This window comes from Amblyomma mixtum, chromosome 3, assembly GCF_055824585.1.
Source record: "Amblyomma mixtum isolate Tamu chromosome 3, ASM5582458v1, whole genome shotgun sequence".
In the NCBI taxonomy this organism is placed as follows: domain Eukaryota; kingdom Metazoa; phylum Arthropoda; class Arachnida; order Ixodida; family Ixodidae; genus Amblyomma; species Amblyomma mixtum.
This window is the reverse complement of record NC_143014.1, coordinates 342,050,999-342,067,443: the sequence shown is the minus strand read 5'-3', so window position 1 is coordinate 342,067,443 and position 16,445 is coordinate 342,050,999.

The window sequence follows — 16,445 nt, the reverse complement described above, 5'->3', positions numbered from 1 at the left end:
CCAAGCTGACGCCTTCAAAGCCCTTATCAGTGCCCTCACTGCTCCACCTGTGTTGGCGCACTTTGATCCTGCAGCCCCTACGGAACTTCGGACCGATGCGAGCGGCCATGGCATTGGTGCCCTACTTGCCCAGCGGCAACGCAACAAGCTTCGCGTTATTGCGTACGCCAGCCGTCTCCTTTCTGTGTCAGAGTGAAACTATTCTATCACCGAGCGGGAATGCCTCGCCCTGGTTTGGGCTATTGCAAAATTCCGCCCTTACTTGTTTGGGCACCCTTTCTCTGTTATCACGGATCACCACGCCTTATGCTGGCTTTCCTCGCTCAAAGACCCTACTGGCCGGCTGGGGCGCTTGGCTCTTCGCCTTCAAGAGTACACATTTTGTGTCGTCCACAAGTCCGGCCGCTTGCACCAGGACGCGGATTGCTTGTCCCGTTACCCTGTCGGTGCGCCTTCCTCCAACGAATGCGAGGCTGACGCCTGCGTCTTATGAATCTCGGCCTTCCGCAACATTGCGCAAGAACAGCGCTTGGATTCTTCGCTACGCTCCCTCATCGACCGCCTCACTGCCAACCGCTGTGATGCGTCCCTCGCCCCGTTTGTGCTCCATGAGAACGTCCTATACCGGCGCAATATGCGGCCTGACGACGCTGACCTCTTGCTCGTGGTCCCTCAACACCTGCGCAGCAGCGTTCTTGAGCAGCTTCATGACGTTCCCACGGCCGGTCATCTTGGAGTCTCCCGCACCTACGACAGCGTGCGCCACCGCTTCTTTTGGCCCGGTCTATACCGTTCTGTCCGCCGTTATGTGGCCGCTTGCGAGCTGTGCCAGCGGCGGAATACGCCCTCGGTTCTCCCTCCCGGACACCTTCAGCCGATTACCATCCCCGTAGACCCGTTTTCCCGTGTCGGCCTCGACCTGCTCGGCCCTTTTCCGGTGTCTGCTATGGGAAACAAATGAATCGCGGTCGCGACGGACTACTCCACGCGCTACGCTATTACTCGAGCGATCCCAACCAGCTGCGCAACTGATGTCGCTGACTTTCTCCTGCACGACTTCATACTCCACCACGGTGCTCCCCGTCACCTGCTCACCGATCGCGGCCGCTGCTTTCTTTCCAAAGTGGTCGCCGAACTCCTCTGCTCCTGCTCCGTCCGTCATCAATTCGCCACGGCCTACCATCCGCAGACGAACGGCCTCACTGAACGTCTGAACCGTACCCTCACCAACATGATTTCCATGTACGTCTCCGACCATCACCGCGACTGGGATGTTAGCCTCCCATTTGTTACATTCGCCTACAATTCTACGCGTCACGATACAGCCGGTTACTCCCCTTTTTACCTTCTCTTTGGCCACGATCCTTTGCTGCCCTTCGACAGTGTACTGCCCGCCACCGCCTACACGAGTACTTACGCTCGGGACGCCATCGCTCGCGTCGACGCTGCCCGTCTTGTCGCCCGCCAGCGGCTGTCGGCCTCCCAAGTCAATCAGAAACGACGTCATGACTGTCGCCGTCGTGAAGTCACCTACTCTTCTGCGTCACTTGTGTTACTCTGGGTCCCTTCCCGCCGTGTGGGCCTTTGTGAAAAACTGCTCCCCCGATATACAGGCCCTTATCGGGTCGTACGTCCGGTGACCGCGGTGACGTACGAGATCACCCCGCTACATCCGCCATCTCCGGCCGCTGCACCCCGCACCGACATCGTCCATGTGTCCCGCCTCAAACCTTACAACTCTTCGTCTAGCTGGCCTGTGTAGTCCGCACCGGGACAGTGTTTTGCCGCGAGGGGGCGTCATGCTACGGAGGCTGGGAGGACGACGAAATGGTTTGTAACGAAGACGACGCTGAGGTGCGCGCTTGTGTGCTGAGAGTCTACTCCAAGTCATCGGTTCCTTGCGTAGGAGGTTACCTCTGCTCTTTCTACTGCTATTTCTAGCCGCCACGTATCAATATCATTCAACAGTAGATTTCATTTTAATCTGTAACATCGGCAGAGGAATATATGGCATGGAGATGATAAGCGACTTGCTTTTTGACACTGAAAATGTGAACAAGGGAGGTGAACGATTCAGGGTGCTTCCCAGCGTTTTCACATGAGGTCGTGTCTTCACTCAAACGAAGACAGTCCTCTTGTTGAAACGTTCGCAGGCACCCTAAGGCTTTTCCTCCCTTGTTCACCACGTGAGTATCGGCAGAGGAAGGCACTCACTGCGTCGCTGAAGCATCATTGTAACATCGCGCTTCCGGAGTAATTTCCATTCTCCTTGGCTCCCGAAAATATGACAGTTTGTTTTTTAAGGCGAAAGCCTTTAATGTCTCATCGTTGTAAGCAGCAGTTGTCGACAGAAATGTCACGCTTTTCAATTGTTCGAAACCGCCGTGACGTCACAGTGCGCGAATTTCAAACGGGGCCAATTGTACTTTGGCTAGTAACCATGCAACCAACATAAGGGATCGTGTATAGCTCCAAGTAAGTGGGACTTAGATTAGTTAATTGCTTAATTACCCAATTATCCTAATTAACTTTTCTAGTCAGGCCATATAAATAAATAAAACCGAGAAGGAAATCGGTCGAGCTCGGGAATCGAACCCATGTCTTCAGAGTGCGAGACGAGCCTGCTATCCACTCCGCCATGCCAGCTCGATGGTGTGGAATGAACAAAGGCGCGTCTAGTGAATACGGTGTCTTCGCTCACTCCCATCCTCCTCCCTTGCCTTCCGGCGATGTTTAGGTGTCCACCGAGATATGAGAGACAGATACATTTCCTTTCCTCAAAAACCAATTTACCGACGAGCGAGGCGTAGAACCGAATGGGCGATGGCGTTCTATGGACTCCCTGGCTGCGTTGCAAGACGCTGTCGCGTTCCACTCTTAGAGGCGAAGCTTGAAATCTTAACCACACATCAGTGACCACACTTTAGGTCAAAAAAGTGCCCCCCCTGAATTTTGACGGGTGTTCACCGAGATATGCGAGACAGTTACTGCGTAATTTCCTTTCCTCAAATACAATTTTCATTTGCTTCATAACGGGCCCTCTTTGTCTTCTTTCACTCCCACTTTCTCCCTTCCTCTACGGTGCGGTTCAGGTGTCCACCGAGATGACAGAGAATTACTGCGCCATTTCCTTTCCTCAAAAAGCGTTGCGTTCAAAGGGCAAGGCGTCGCGCCGAACGGGTGGTGGCGTTCCGTGGACTCCCTGGCAGCGCTACAACACGCTGTCGCGTTCCACTCCTAAAGGCGAAGCTTAAGCGTAATTAATTAGCAGTTAATTACTATTCAGGCATTAATAAGTAATTAACCGTTAATTAATGATTTGTCATCACTCAGTAATTAGTACTCAATTATATGTGACGCCACCAGTGCCACAGAAGCAGCGAAAGTGGTTCGGAAAACGCTTTCGCCTCTACGCACTTTAGACAGTCAAAGTGCCCCCTGAATTTTTGGTTACTGTCACTGCAACAAAGAACCTGAAAAGATTGCCTCAAAATCACCCGGCACGTAAACGGTTCTTCGAACGCAACATTATGGGTCTTCGGCCGTTAAAAAACCTACTTGCCCATAGCACTGCACTTTAAACAGTGACGGAACAGGTCCGACAGAGTAAATGTATGGGACAGACTTGGCGACAAGGGTGCTTAGACGATTGTTGGGTGGTGAAGGGGTCACACCCCCTTTTCCTTGTGCCCACGCCTATGACGTTTTCTACGCAACAATAATAAGTTTCCCTTTACAATAGTCTTGGATGGTGTCTAACTACCAATATTTTGGTCTTCCTTGACAATGACGTTCCGTGACTCTCCATGAACACACTGGAGTCAAGTGGCGACTACGAATACTTTTCGCGGCATGGAAAATGAACCGTGCAATTCAAACGATCGAGTAATTTCCCCAGGGCTAGGGAAATGGCTGGAGTGGGCCGCAAGTAGAGGATTTCCCCTCTTAATAATGATGCTAGGGGCAGTTGCCATTATCAATACATTTACAAAACCTGCTAAGCTTACTATGTGTGACCAATCTGTGGACATGTCTGCAGAGCCACACGTTTTCTGCATTGCACTTCATCCCTGTCTGAAGGAGGTTTTACAAACAAGTGCGGTGTTTTTGAGGCCAGTGCGTGTGGAGACCACGTGCGCATCCGCGTGGTAATGGGGATGCTTGCATTGCACCAGATTATTCTCAACATCATTCGCGGAGGAATGCGTATGCTGCTAATTTGGGAGCCATTTTGCAGCTCACGCCCTTCTTAAACGATAGGACTTCACTGAGAAAAAGCGCTATCCAGAAGTTCTTAGAGGAAACCGCAGTATCCGGTTCAAAGGATACCTCATGCTGATACCTCATGAAGGATGCCTCATGAAGTTAATCTACTTAGTGTAGTAAAAACACAAAAGATAAACAAAATCCCATTTCACAAGCTTATTTCGATTTCAATCGGCCAAGAGCAGAAGCTTGTATGCAGTTGTTGACTTTCCAGGGCAGCTCCTAGCCGCTCAAATTGCCGGCGACCTAGTTGCGCTTACATGACACTGACAGAGCCTTTTCGTGACCACAGAAAAAAAAATATTTTTTTTTTAACTCCGGGGAGACCATGGGGGAGCTTAATTTTCAACAGTTTCCTGTTCTGCGAGCACAGTCCAGTGTCTAACATGGCCGCACCCTTCGAATTGATTCTGAAAAGATCCTGGCTCCCCTTCCGCCCGCCGCCCTCAGTTTTGAAGCGAGAATCTTCACTACGCGGGTCAGAGCCGAGCTTTGCGCGAGTAGAACTGGTGAGTTATGCGCATGCGCGAAACCGAGTGACATCACGCGGCGCGTAGGCGGTCGCTCCTCGCCGCAGCCTTTGCCGCCTGACCTTTCGGCGCAGCCGCGCACTGCTACGCATTTGCGTCGCCTCCTCTCTGTCGCTACAACTGTGCGCTTCGCCTCCTCGCCCACCGTTTGACCTGTTGTTGCAGCCGCGTGTTGCCCGCGTCGCAGCCGGCAACCTTCCTCTCCTCATTCCTGAAGGAAGTTTTAACCGCGCCGATTTCCGTCCCCTCCTCCGCCTTCGTACAGGCAGTGTGTGGATGGCCGTCAAACCAAGCATAACTGAAGCTTTTCGCTTGTATATCCAGGCTTAACCAGAGCTAAGCCACTGCCTGTTTTTCTGTTCTCTATTGGTCATATTTTTGGCTGTGGCGTCCGTCGGATGTTTTTTTCTTCGCTGCCTTCTCGGTATTGGCAGTTTGAACAGCAGCACTCGCTTGCACGATAATTTTAGGTCAAAGAAAAACTGTCACCCTAGCTTGATTCTCATTAGCTTTCATTCGCTTGTATTGGTTTTCTTTTGTAGTTTTTTGCTTGAGCCAAATGGTGACAATACTCAGAGACATTCTATTTTATATCGCTTTCCCGAGCACATAAAAATTAAGTTTAAATTCTACGTCCAACTAATCAAAAAGTGTGCGGCCAATTTCATTGCCACCTCATATCCACCGTCGGAAATCGGTCCAACATTTCATCACAGTTCACTTTCCCTCTCAATCTGGTGGAGGAAAATTGCGTTGATAATGATGATTGAAGGATGCATGACGTCTTGCAGATTCGATATTGCTCAATCACGTTGCTAGAGGAAACTTCTGGAGAGGTTAACTTTTTATTAACTATTAATAAAACAAAAAAGATACAACCAAGGAGAAAACGTATTTACATTTGAGTGACTCATAGTCTTATGTGACGAAACCAGCCCTCGGTCCCTCGGTAAGAGCTGTTTTTAAACCCTATGTCCCCACCCTTGGGGAGGACAGTAACCCATCAGGTTACTCCACAAACATCCATCCAATAACTCACTGGGGAAATAAAAACGTCACTATTCAACAATTGGGAAAGGACAGCACAGCCAATCAATGATTTTGAAAAGACAGCTCATCTCAACTAACACTGTACAAATATGTACACTTTTCCACCATCAAGATTTCGGAGGATTCTCCCAAGCACCGCCTGCTTGCTTTTTGACAGGCGTATCGAGCTGAGATGGGTGACAGCGTGGATGGCCGTGCAGCTACTTTCGTGGAAGAATGCGGGATCGTGTCGCGAGGGCAGGAAGGAAAATAATCTTCGCCCAACAATAGAGGAAGAAAAAAAGCCTATAGTAGTGTTTTTATTTCCTTTTCATTCGGCAATACTGCACGGGCAGCTGGTTCAGCCACTGAGGCCGCATAATGAGAGCAAAAAAAAACGGGGTGGAAGGGAGGTATCCGGAAAAATGTTGCTAATGTAAAAAGCTTATAGAGCCAGGAAGGCGAAATGGTAAAAAGAAATGGTGCTATGTGGCCTGTTCTTCTCAAGAAGATCAGCAAGCCCCGCCTTTCGTTAATGCCTCTTTTCACTGTGTTAAAATTAAAAATATGACACTGGCTCACGCTCACGAGTGTTTTTGAAGCAACTCTGATATCATTAATTGATGTTTATGAAAGTCGTGAAATTTCTTCAGGAGGTGTTTCGAAAGTGGAGGGTTGGGGAGGAATTGAGCATGTGAGCGGCGGATATAAGCCCTGAATCGGAAGCAATTGCCTGTTTGTCCTATGTATTGCATTCGGAAGTCGCCACACTCGATGTAAACAACGTTGCTGGAATCGAAATTTACATCTTCCGGGATAATAACTTTAAAACTTGAATGGATACTTTTTTCAGTGCACGTGGTTTGCATCTGCTTGCAGACTGGGCATTCAAGTAAAAATGTTTCCTTTAACGAAGCGTATACTTCACTAGATACTTTTCAGCAGTCAAGCTGAAATATATATATATATATATATATATATATATATATATATATATATATATATATATATATATATATATATATACACACTCAATGATAAATTCAGCAAGAAGACATTAGAAATTATTTATAATGCAGTGAAAAAGCTGAACATATATTTAATCGACATTTCGGAGAGAGCCTGCGCTCTATTCATGACCTAAGTTTCTGAAAAAAGGACAGGTTGTATGTCCGAAATGTGAGATATATAAATATACAGGGTGTTTTTTTTTTTAACCGTACTTTATCACTGGATTTTTTTTCGGTGTAGCGTACTTCGTCATTTATTATGTTTCCTAGTCACTGATGGTTTCTATTTAGTTGCCAAATGCTGTACGATATGCCTTGTATTTTGTTTCTTGGTCCTAGTCGAGCTCCGCTACCAACTTTTATACTGGAAACCACACAGAAATGTCTAGTGAATAAAACGCAATTTAATTGAATTAGTATCCAGTGTCATTGGAAAACTTCAGTATTCCGGTTTTCTGAAAAAAAAAACATTCGCAATCATTCTAATGGCAATTTTGGCAACAATAGCTTGTACAAATTTTTCGTAGTCAAAGTACCGCACACCTAATGCGCGTATATCAACAGGGATAAAATTAATGAACCATACATCGGTAATAATAATTTTATGCGTTATCCTAGTGAAAAGCTGCTTCGTTTAGTAAACCTATTTATTTATTGTGATGTGTCCGCCAGTGCACGTAAACCTTTCACAATGGTAGACTCACACTTGAAAACGTAGCAGCACGAAAAAACGGGGACAAAATAGACACAAGTACGGCAGGACGTATGCTACTTTCCACTGCATACGTCCTGCATACGTGAAGCATACGTCCTGTCGTACTTGTGTCTATTTTCTCCCCATTTTTTCGTGCTGCTACGTTTTCAAGAAGGATCGATACCAACTGGCCCAAACTTCGGTGCTTTTGCATGGCACACTCAGAGCAGTGAAACAACAATGGAAAGAAGAAAAAAGTTACAAATGAGCAATTGAAGTGATGACGGCGGTGCCAGTGGCAACGAACGATAGAAACAACGGTGAAGGGTGTTAGCGTCCCACTGAGAAAAGCAGGTTTCTCGTGAAAGACCCCAAATCCTGGTGAATTATATCAGGTCCACATGGTGCCATGGCGTTATACGTGCACATCATGTGTACAATGGGACTTGTTTTGAGCGGTGACGCGTCAAACACACGACTTTCTTGCACTTGGCGCGGAGGCCCTCAAAGATTGGTAGATGTTAGTTGAATGCATTCAGTGGGTCCATGTACAGGCAATATTCACGAAAAAATTTAATCATTGGCCCCACAATTCATGCATCGTTGAATACATATGTGCAGCCTAATTGTAATTTTGCGAATTGCACTGTGCTCCAACAAGCATAGACCATTATGCTTTAGATTTCAAGAAATTAAATTTTTTTGACAACGTCGCCTTCCATTTACTTTTGACGGCGAGTGTACACGCTTGAAGAGCGCCGCGACGGTGGCTCAGTGGTTATGGTGCTCGACTGCTGACCCAAAGACGCGGGTTCGATCCCGGCCGCGGCGGTCGAATTTCGATGGAGATGGAATGCTAGTAGCCCATGAACTTGTGCGATGTCAGTGCTCGTTAAAGGACGCTAGCTGGTTAAATTTGCTTCGTCCCTCATAGCCTCATAGAAGTTAAAAGCCATAAAAACAAAGCGCAAATGATACACAGTTGAAGAGTAATCGAAGGTCCCGCGACTGATTTCTAGTTTCCGAGACGATTAGTCCCAGAGCGTGCTGGGAGCGTCGTAACTGTCTCGGGGAGCAGAGAAGCAGACCGAACGCGCCATGGCATTTCTCACAAACCTTTCCAGCACATTGCTTAGTTTTTGAGGAGAGGTCCAGCTGATTTAATTCTATACAACGGAAGTAAGTCTCGGCAGGACAACGCTCCGGTACAGGGTAACATGGGATTCAGTACAGTGTAGGACCCTGCATACACGGTAACCCATGTATGCAGGGTCCTTTTTGACAAACGCCACCTATGCACAGAGCTCACATCCTCTTGGATTCAGGTGCAGTGGTCAGGGAAGCGGGTAATTTGCAATACTGTCAAGTCTTTACCATATTGGAATATCTGACAATGAGCAACAACTTTGTAAAGGTAATTGGTGAAGAGAGAGGCCTCAGGTTGGACCCCTGGGGAACCCCAGGTATCAGAATAAAGAGGCGAGACGTCTGTCCATCGTAGCTTACGCAGCTTTGTCTAGTGTCTAGGTAGCTAGCAAACCACCTGTAATAGCACTTACACAGACCATATCTCAGCAGTTTTTCAAGAAATTTGTTCTGTTTGCTTTGGATTTTACTCACATGATGACCAAAAGTTAAACTCCTTGAGAAGTGTGCTCCCAAAGATACCAATGAGTCAACTATTTTTACCCTCTCTCTACCTGGAGTAATTCCTTGCACAGTAACAGTTCTGTTCTTCGGTGAGAAAAGCGACGCTTTTGTTTCACTACACATTACTGATAAAAAATTCCTGTTCGTCCTGACTAATACCACTGAAAATGTTTCTTCGCTAAATGTTTGAATGTCATTACAATTACTATCTGTAAATAGCAAAGTGATATTTCTGCGGAACAGATGAGTGATAAATGTGGACTTGTCCTTAAACTGAAAGAAAGGAAAAAAAGGAAAGAAGGGGTCCAAAAAGATCGTCTGGTGATCTGCCAGCGGTCATGTGTTTTAAGTACGTTGAATATTCATTTAGCGAAACGTATTCCTTTCGCACGCGTCCTGTCCGTTCTCCCAGTGTTTTCCGTGTTTTCCTGTGCGCCGTTTTTTAATGGATGATAGAAGTATCGTATTTTTGAGTGGTGTCATGCTTGCCTAATGCAACGCATCGTGGGGTGAGAGAAAATTTAACAACTGGCTGATGAAAAAAAAGTCCTTAGAAAGGTTTTCTAATGAATATATTCATAACTCAACATCCTCCTGAGAGAGTCTCAATTTGACTGTTCCTGTGATCGATATAAAATTCTACTTTCTTCCGCTTCGTATCTTCAAAATCACAAATCGTTCCGCGGGCGTGGCATGCCGTTTGCTACGAATATTTCTTATTTTCTTTGTTGACTCAGCGTTTGGAGCGTCATATTTCTTGCGACACACCCCGCAGCTTGAGCGGGTGAGAGTTGAGAAACTTCAGCTGACATGAGGTCGGCTGAGGAGCGCTGGGAGGCCGCTGTGTGAGCGACACTGCTGCTGCGAGTGCTTGTGGTGCTAACATTTAAACTGTACCTCACGCCGACGCTATCTCTTCTGAAATCTAAAAAAAACGCGACTAGTATGGACGGACGGACGGACGGACGGACGGACGGATGGACGGATGGACGGATGGACGGACGGATGGACGGATGGACGGACGGATGGACGGATGGACGGACGGATGGACGGATGGACGGATGGACGGACGGATGGACGGATGGACGGATGGACGGATAGACGGACGGACGGATGGACGGACGGACGGACGGACGGACGGACGGATGGACGGATGGACGGATGGACGGATGGACGGATGGACGGACGGACGGATGGATGGATGGATGGATGGATGGATGGATGGATGGATGGATGGATGGATGGATGGATGGATGGATGGATGGATGGACGGACGGACGGATGGATGGATGGATGGATGGATGGATGGATGGATGGATGGATGGATGGATGGATGGATGGATGGATGGATGGATGGATGGATGGATGGATGGATGGATGGATGGGAGCGCCCCCTTTGAAGCGGGGTGCTGGCAATGTCCACCATGCTCAGCTTTTTTCCCTGTATATTTGTTCAACTCTGTTGTAAATTCTCATTAAAATTCGCCATTTTCATTTACTGCGGTTTCCTACACTTCTAAAATTACGTCACCTGTATGCTTTTCAGCCACCAATCTTGCAATGATATTTTGCTAAATTCCACCGCAGGTTTGTATCACATGACCATTGTTATCGTTAAACCCTAAGTCCTCGGGAAGAGTGACTTTGCCTGCATCAATATCCGGATGGACACCATCATATTTGCGTATGAGGTGTTCAATTGTTTCTACAGGTCTACCGCACACAGCACGTGTCATCTTTAAATTTTTTTTTGTAACGGCGCGTTCTATGACACCGTGACCTAGCTTCAAAGAATAGGGCACTGCCTCTTTGGTTATCATAGAAAAATTCTTTCCTGATCTGCCTTTTCTAGTGTTGATATAGTTCTACACTATGCTTCTTTTCCATTTAATTACTCCAGTTTTTAACTTCCGCGTTTTTAACCTGTCGTTTAATGCTCTTTCTTTCTCCGTCATCTTGTCCGGCATACTTATTGGTTAGTTTCCTAGTTCTTTTCCGCCACTGTGAGTAAACACTCTTTCTGTATAAGTATCTATATACATTAGCTTCCCACCTGTTATCGTTCAATTCCCTCAGGCGTTCTTCATATAGTATTTTACTCTGAGCTTCTCGTGCTTCGAATGATGCCCAGCCCATATCCCCTTGTACTGCCTCGTTTGTGGTTTTGCCGTGGGCACCTAGTGGTAATCACCCAACCGCTCTCTGATTTTCTTCTAAACTCGACTAAACTTCTGCCCTTCAGCACAGGACCGCATTGCCGAAAAGTAAGTCCCGGCACCATAATTCCTTTCCAAATACCGCTCACTACTTCATATTTCTTGTACCCCCATAATCCCCTATGTTTCATCATCCCGGTGTATCTTTGCCCTTTTGCCCTAAGAGACTGTTCATGCTTTTTCGTGTATATCTGCCTTTCGTTTAGCCACATCCCGAGGTATTTGTATTCGGCCACTCTGAGTATTTCGTGGCCTTGTATTGTAAGCACCTGCTCGGTTCTATTGTTTAAAATTACCACACCTGACTTAGTTTAGCTAAAAGCGAACCCTAGAGCGTGTCCTTCGTCTCCACAACAATTAAACAATGTTTCCAAATCTTCCTGGTTATCTGCTAATAGTACAATATCGTCCGCATACATTAAGCCCGGGAGCCGCTGCTAACCTGCATTGGCGCCTAACCTGTACGACAGATTATCACCTAGATTACTTTCTTGCAGCTTTCTTTCCATATTTATCCCACAAAGCATGAACGGCAGCGGTGATAGAGGACAACCTTGCCTTAATCCTTTCTGTACTCCCACAGTTGTACTTTTTATTCCTTCTCATGTAATTTCAACATTGTTTTCTCGGTAGAATTCCTGTCAAAAATCAGTTACCTCATAACCGATACCTGCATATTTTAATATGTTCCACTGCAGTTCCAACTTCACACTGTCCTATCCACCGCTTAAGTCCACAAAGGCTAAATACAGAGGTCTGTCTCCCGCCTTAGGTACTTCAATGCATTGGGTAAGCCCGAACAGGCTATCATCTAAGGCTATCAACAAAGAGATAGCGTTCCTGTCTGGTTTTATGTGATTTTGACCTGGTTTTTTCCGGTAGTTCTTCCTTCGTTTTTACTTTTGCTTTTACCCTCCTTTTTGTCCCTCTGTTTTTATCTCTTGTAGTCTTCGTGTTAGCACTTTTTACATCTCATTTGCCACCGCTATTTTAGCCGTGTTAGTTGTTGGCCCTCATGCACTTGAGATGTTTTTCGCCTCGGTCATCATCATGCTTAGTTACAGCGATTAGTGCTTTTACCACTTTTAAAAACGATTTCTGCTCACTGTTTGTTACGCACAAAAAAAAGGGCAAGTGAAATAATTTCTTCTCGCTGCTTCTTGTTATCTTTCTTCTTTTTTGCGGTCTTGGTCACCCTTGTACTGTATGCTTAACTCTTGAATATTTTTTCTTGCTTGTGGCTTGACACGTGCAGTGATTTTAAGTTTTACCCTAGTGGGCGGTTCCTTGAGGGTATATATGTAGAGGTTGGCGCCTTTTCTCAAATAAAGTTGCAGTTCAGCGCTCGTGTGTGTGTTTCCTCGTCTTGTTTCCTTGTGTAGCATGCGCTGTTGAAAAATTATTATCATCTAAGCGCCTACCCGTTTCGAGCCCATTCTGATGTTCTCCAAATATCCTCTTACTTCCTACTCATGACTGCATTTTTAATTTCACCGCCTGCATTGCCAGTCGGTGTATAACAGATATTATCATTATCGGTCGGAAGGATTTTATATTCATCTTATATTCTTTTTCTTTATAAATAAAATTCATTATACTCTGTCTCCAGCTGTGCTGAATTTGCTTATTTGTTGTGAGGGTCTGCAATGTGTTTATCAGCGTTTACTTGCTTCTTTGCCCAAGTTCATTAATCAGCTTAACTGGAATTTTGTGTTTCCCTGCGGATGTGAATTTAGGAATATTTTCTTCTGCCTTTTTCCAGTTAAGACTAGTCAGTTCTAAGCTGTACTCTATTGTGCTGTCCTATGTTGCTCCCTCACTTGGGGAGATTACCCTCTTGTCGTTGCTAAATGACGCAGATATAACTGACGTAATGTAGTTCACAGCATCATCTCCCTCTAAAAATTTTCCCTCAGCATCTTTAATCTGTTCCTGCTTTCTTTGATTTGTTTCACCCAACCAGCTTATAGGGTTCCAGAATTTGTTTGGCCTCCCTTTTTTCGCGTCGCGAATTTTAGCCAGCCATTGATCAGAGACCTGTTTTATTGTAGCCTGAATGAGGACCTCAACTTGCGGTTTCTTTTGTCGATAAGATTCCAAATTTTGGCCGATAACCTCGTCAGATAACGGCGCCCTCTTTGCTTCTCTGTATAGCCTTGTTGCCCCGTCGTTGTTCGATGGCCTCCTTAATTTCCATATTCAACCAGCTTCGTGGCTTCCTCTTTCCTTTCCAGCGGTTTACTCCATTTACTTGTTTCATTTTTGTACTAATGAGTAGGTCTAACTGATTATAATCGCACTTTCCTATGGGCGTTTCTCGATTGTTTCCTCTATTTTTGCTGCTATTAGGGCTATTTGTTCGTCGTTTAATTCTGCGTTGTTTTTTTACTTCGCTGCATTTTTCCTTTTACCAGGGCTAGCAACTCTAGACTAATATGTTTATGATCACTTCCTCGGCTGTACTCCCCCTCTTCGTCTATTTCCATTATTGCGAGCTTGCTTGAGATTCCCGGCGATATTAGACAGTAGCCAATTTTCGTCTGCCTGTTACGGAATTCCCACGTAGTTTTTCCCTCACATTTAGTTTCTCTATTGAAAATAACTAGGTTGTGCCACTCACAGAAGTCTAGCATCAACTTCTCGTTACAATCTGTGCATCCATCCAGATCATCGATGTCGCCATTCATGTCACCAAGCAGAATAATATCAGCACCGGCTCCAAACTGCTCTATATCGTCATCGAGGCACTTAACTAGATTCTTATTTTCTTGCCTGCATTTGTCCCCTGTACCTTAATAAACTACCCCTAGCCATTCCCTTTTACCAGCAATTGTACCTGACACTTAGACATATTCTTTGCAAGTTGATTTTATTCTTTGCCAAATTGTTCTTTGATGTATCATCATACCTACTCATCCTCCCTTCTTCTCTGTTGATTTGTTGCACCCTTCCCAGACATAGCCGTCGAATAAAGGTGGATCTTCTAGATCTCTCTGATGTGCCTCGCATAAAGCTTACACCTCTACTTCTTTGTCCTTTAACTGCTGCTCTATTTCTAGCCATTTCGCTCCCTTTCTACCCCCTTGCATGTTCATGTAACTGATCCTGGCGTTAAATTTCTTTTTTGGTAGTTTTCTTTCTGGGCCTTCTAGTAGCCATTTGTTTGGGCTTAGCCGCCATTGTTACATTTTCTACTTCGTTTCTACCTACCCCGACTCCCTGAGCCACCGTGGTCCCCTTAAAAAACTACTGCTAGTCCTGCCAGGCGCCAGCCGATCTCTGCTCCGACCCTTCCAGTGAAATGAATGCCATCTCGTCTGAAGCCTCTGCACAAGCCTGCACTGTGCACTTCTCGGCCACAAAGCCTTTCTCGAGGCTTCACTTCCTTATATCTCGATTAATATTCAGGACGTCGTTGCCCACCTCCCCATTCCTTCCTAATTGTACCTCCGGCACTGTGCACCCTACGATCTGCGCTTGCTGTGCTATCGCCCTTATACCGTCAACTCCCTCAGCTTATATTTTCCCTACTCGTGCGGCGTCACCATTCAGGACATCATTTAGCCCCGCCGATATCATTACCAAGTTACGCCTTCCAACATTCTCAGAAAGTTCACTTTTCGTGTCTCTCAGTAGCTCGATCATTGTCCTCCCTGGGAATACCCCGACTGCTACCCGCCTATCACCCTTTACATGCTTCATTATAGCTCTTTTGAAGCTCTTCATGTTTGACTCACCAGCGATAAGCACTAGTGTACTCTGCCCCTTCCTCCTAACTTATGGATTTTGCTGCATCTTACCAGTGACTGTGACCCCATTCCTTTGGTTTAGCTTGTTCCCCTTCTCTCCATCGCCTCTAGACTTCCAAGCTGCCACCTGTGCGTAGCTGTTCCTGTCTGAACCTGTTTGACTTACTTGCTTATCACTGTCCATGCCAGTGCAAGCCTCATTCACGTTCCTGACGCTGGAATGTTCGCCAATGTGGCTTCCAATGGTGGTGTCAGCCATTTTTCCCCCAACCGACCAAGCTGTTCTTGAATTTTTGCGCTTGTGTGTCTTCTCTATATGTAACTCTCTTTCTACAGCATCCATACGCAGCACTATTTTGGTGTTCGCCTGGTCAGCCTTGTCCAGGCATGCACCTAATACGCAGTGTTTGCACATCAAATCTGCGCCTTCGGCCTCTTCCACCTATTCGAACCGCGTTTCTTTTAAATTCACCGATATCTCACACTCCTTGCATTTAATCTTCAGTAGATTGACCAACTTAGCAGCAATCAATTATTGCTACCACCAAATTCTAGGATATCTACAGGCTCAAAACGAACCAAAAACGCTTACAAACATGTGCACAAATAAAATAAAATTCTGCCTACCGCAAATGCCGATCACTTTGAGAAGGAAGAACTATCATTCTGAAAAAAGTTAACGCACAAATAAGCACTTAAAAACTATAGCTGCCGGCCTGAATAGACCCGGCCGATTATGGGTCACTCACCTAAATTCTATTCTTTATCCTGCACTTCCCCTAGCAGCCCAAAACTAAACACACCCTACTTTCAAAATATAAAGAGAATCTACTCATCTATTTTACGCAGCCTAGTCGCTCTCGCAGTCCGTCCGGTTCCGGTCTCCATGTGTTATCCTAAGAGCACCTAAATACGCGTCCGCACAGCACGGCTGTCAAGTGTCAACTGGAGCACTAGCCCGCAGCGCCCCCTGGTGTCTGTGATGCTTCACACCGCACCTTACATCCATGTAATGGCGACCTTTCTCTGTCGTGTCCACAGCTGTTCACATTGGTTCGTGCAGCATACAGAAGATCCTACGTTTCGGGTAGTTTTACGTGCTTCGAGCACCCCGAGCAAATCTATTAAAATCGGGCTAAACGCGACTTGTACCCGAAAATGCGCGTCTTCTAGGAGACGAAGCCTACCAGTGCACAAAGCTGAATACACCGCAGGTAAATTAGCCGATATGTTTTGGCTATTCTAGATGGTTGGTTTCACATAACTAATGATTTTAAACCGCTTTCGCCGATTTTCATTCG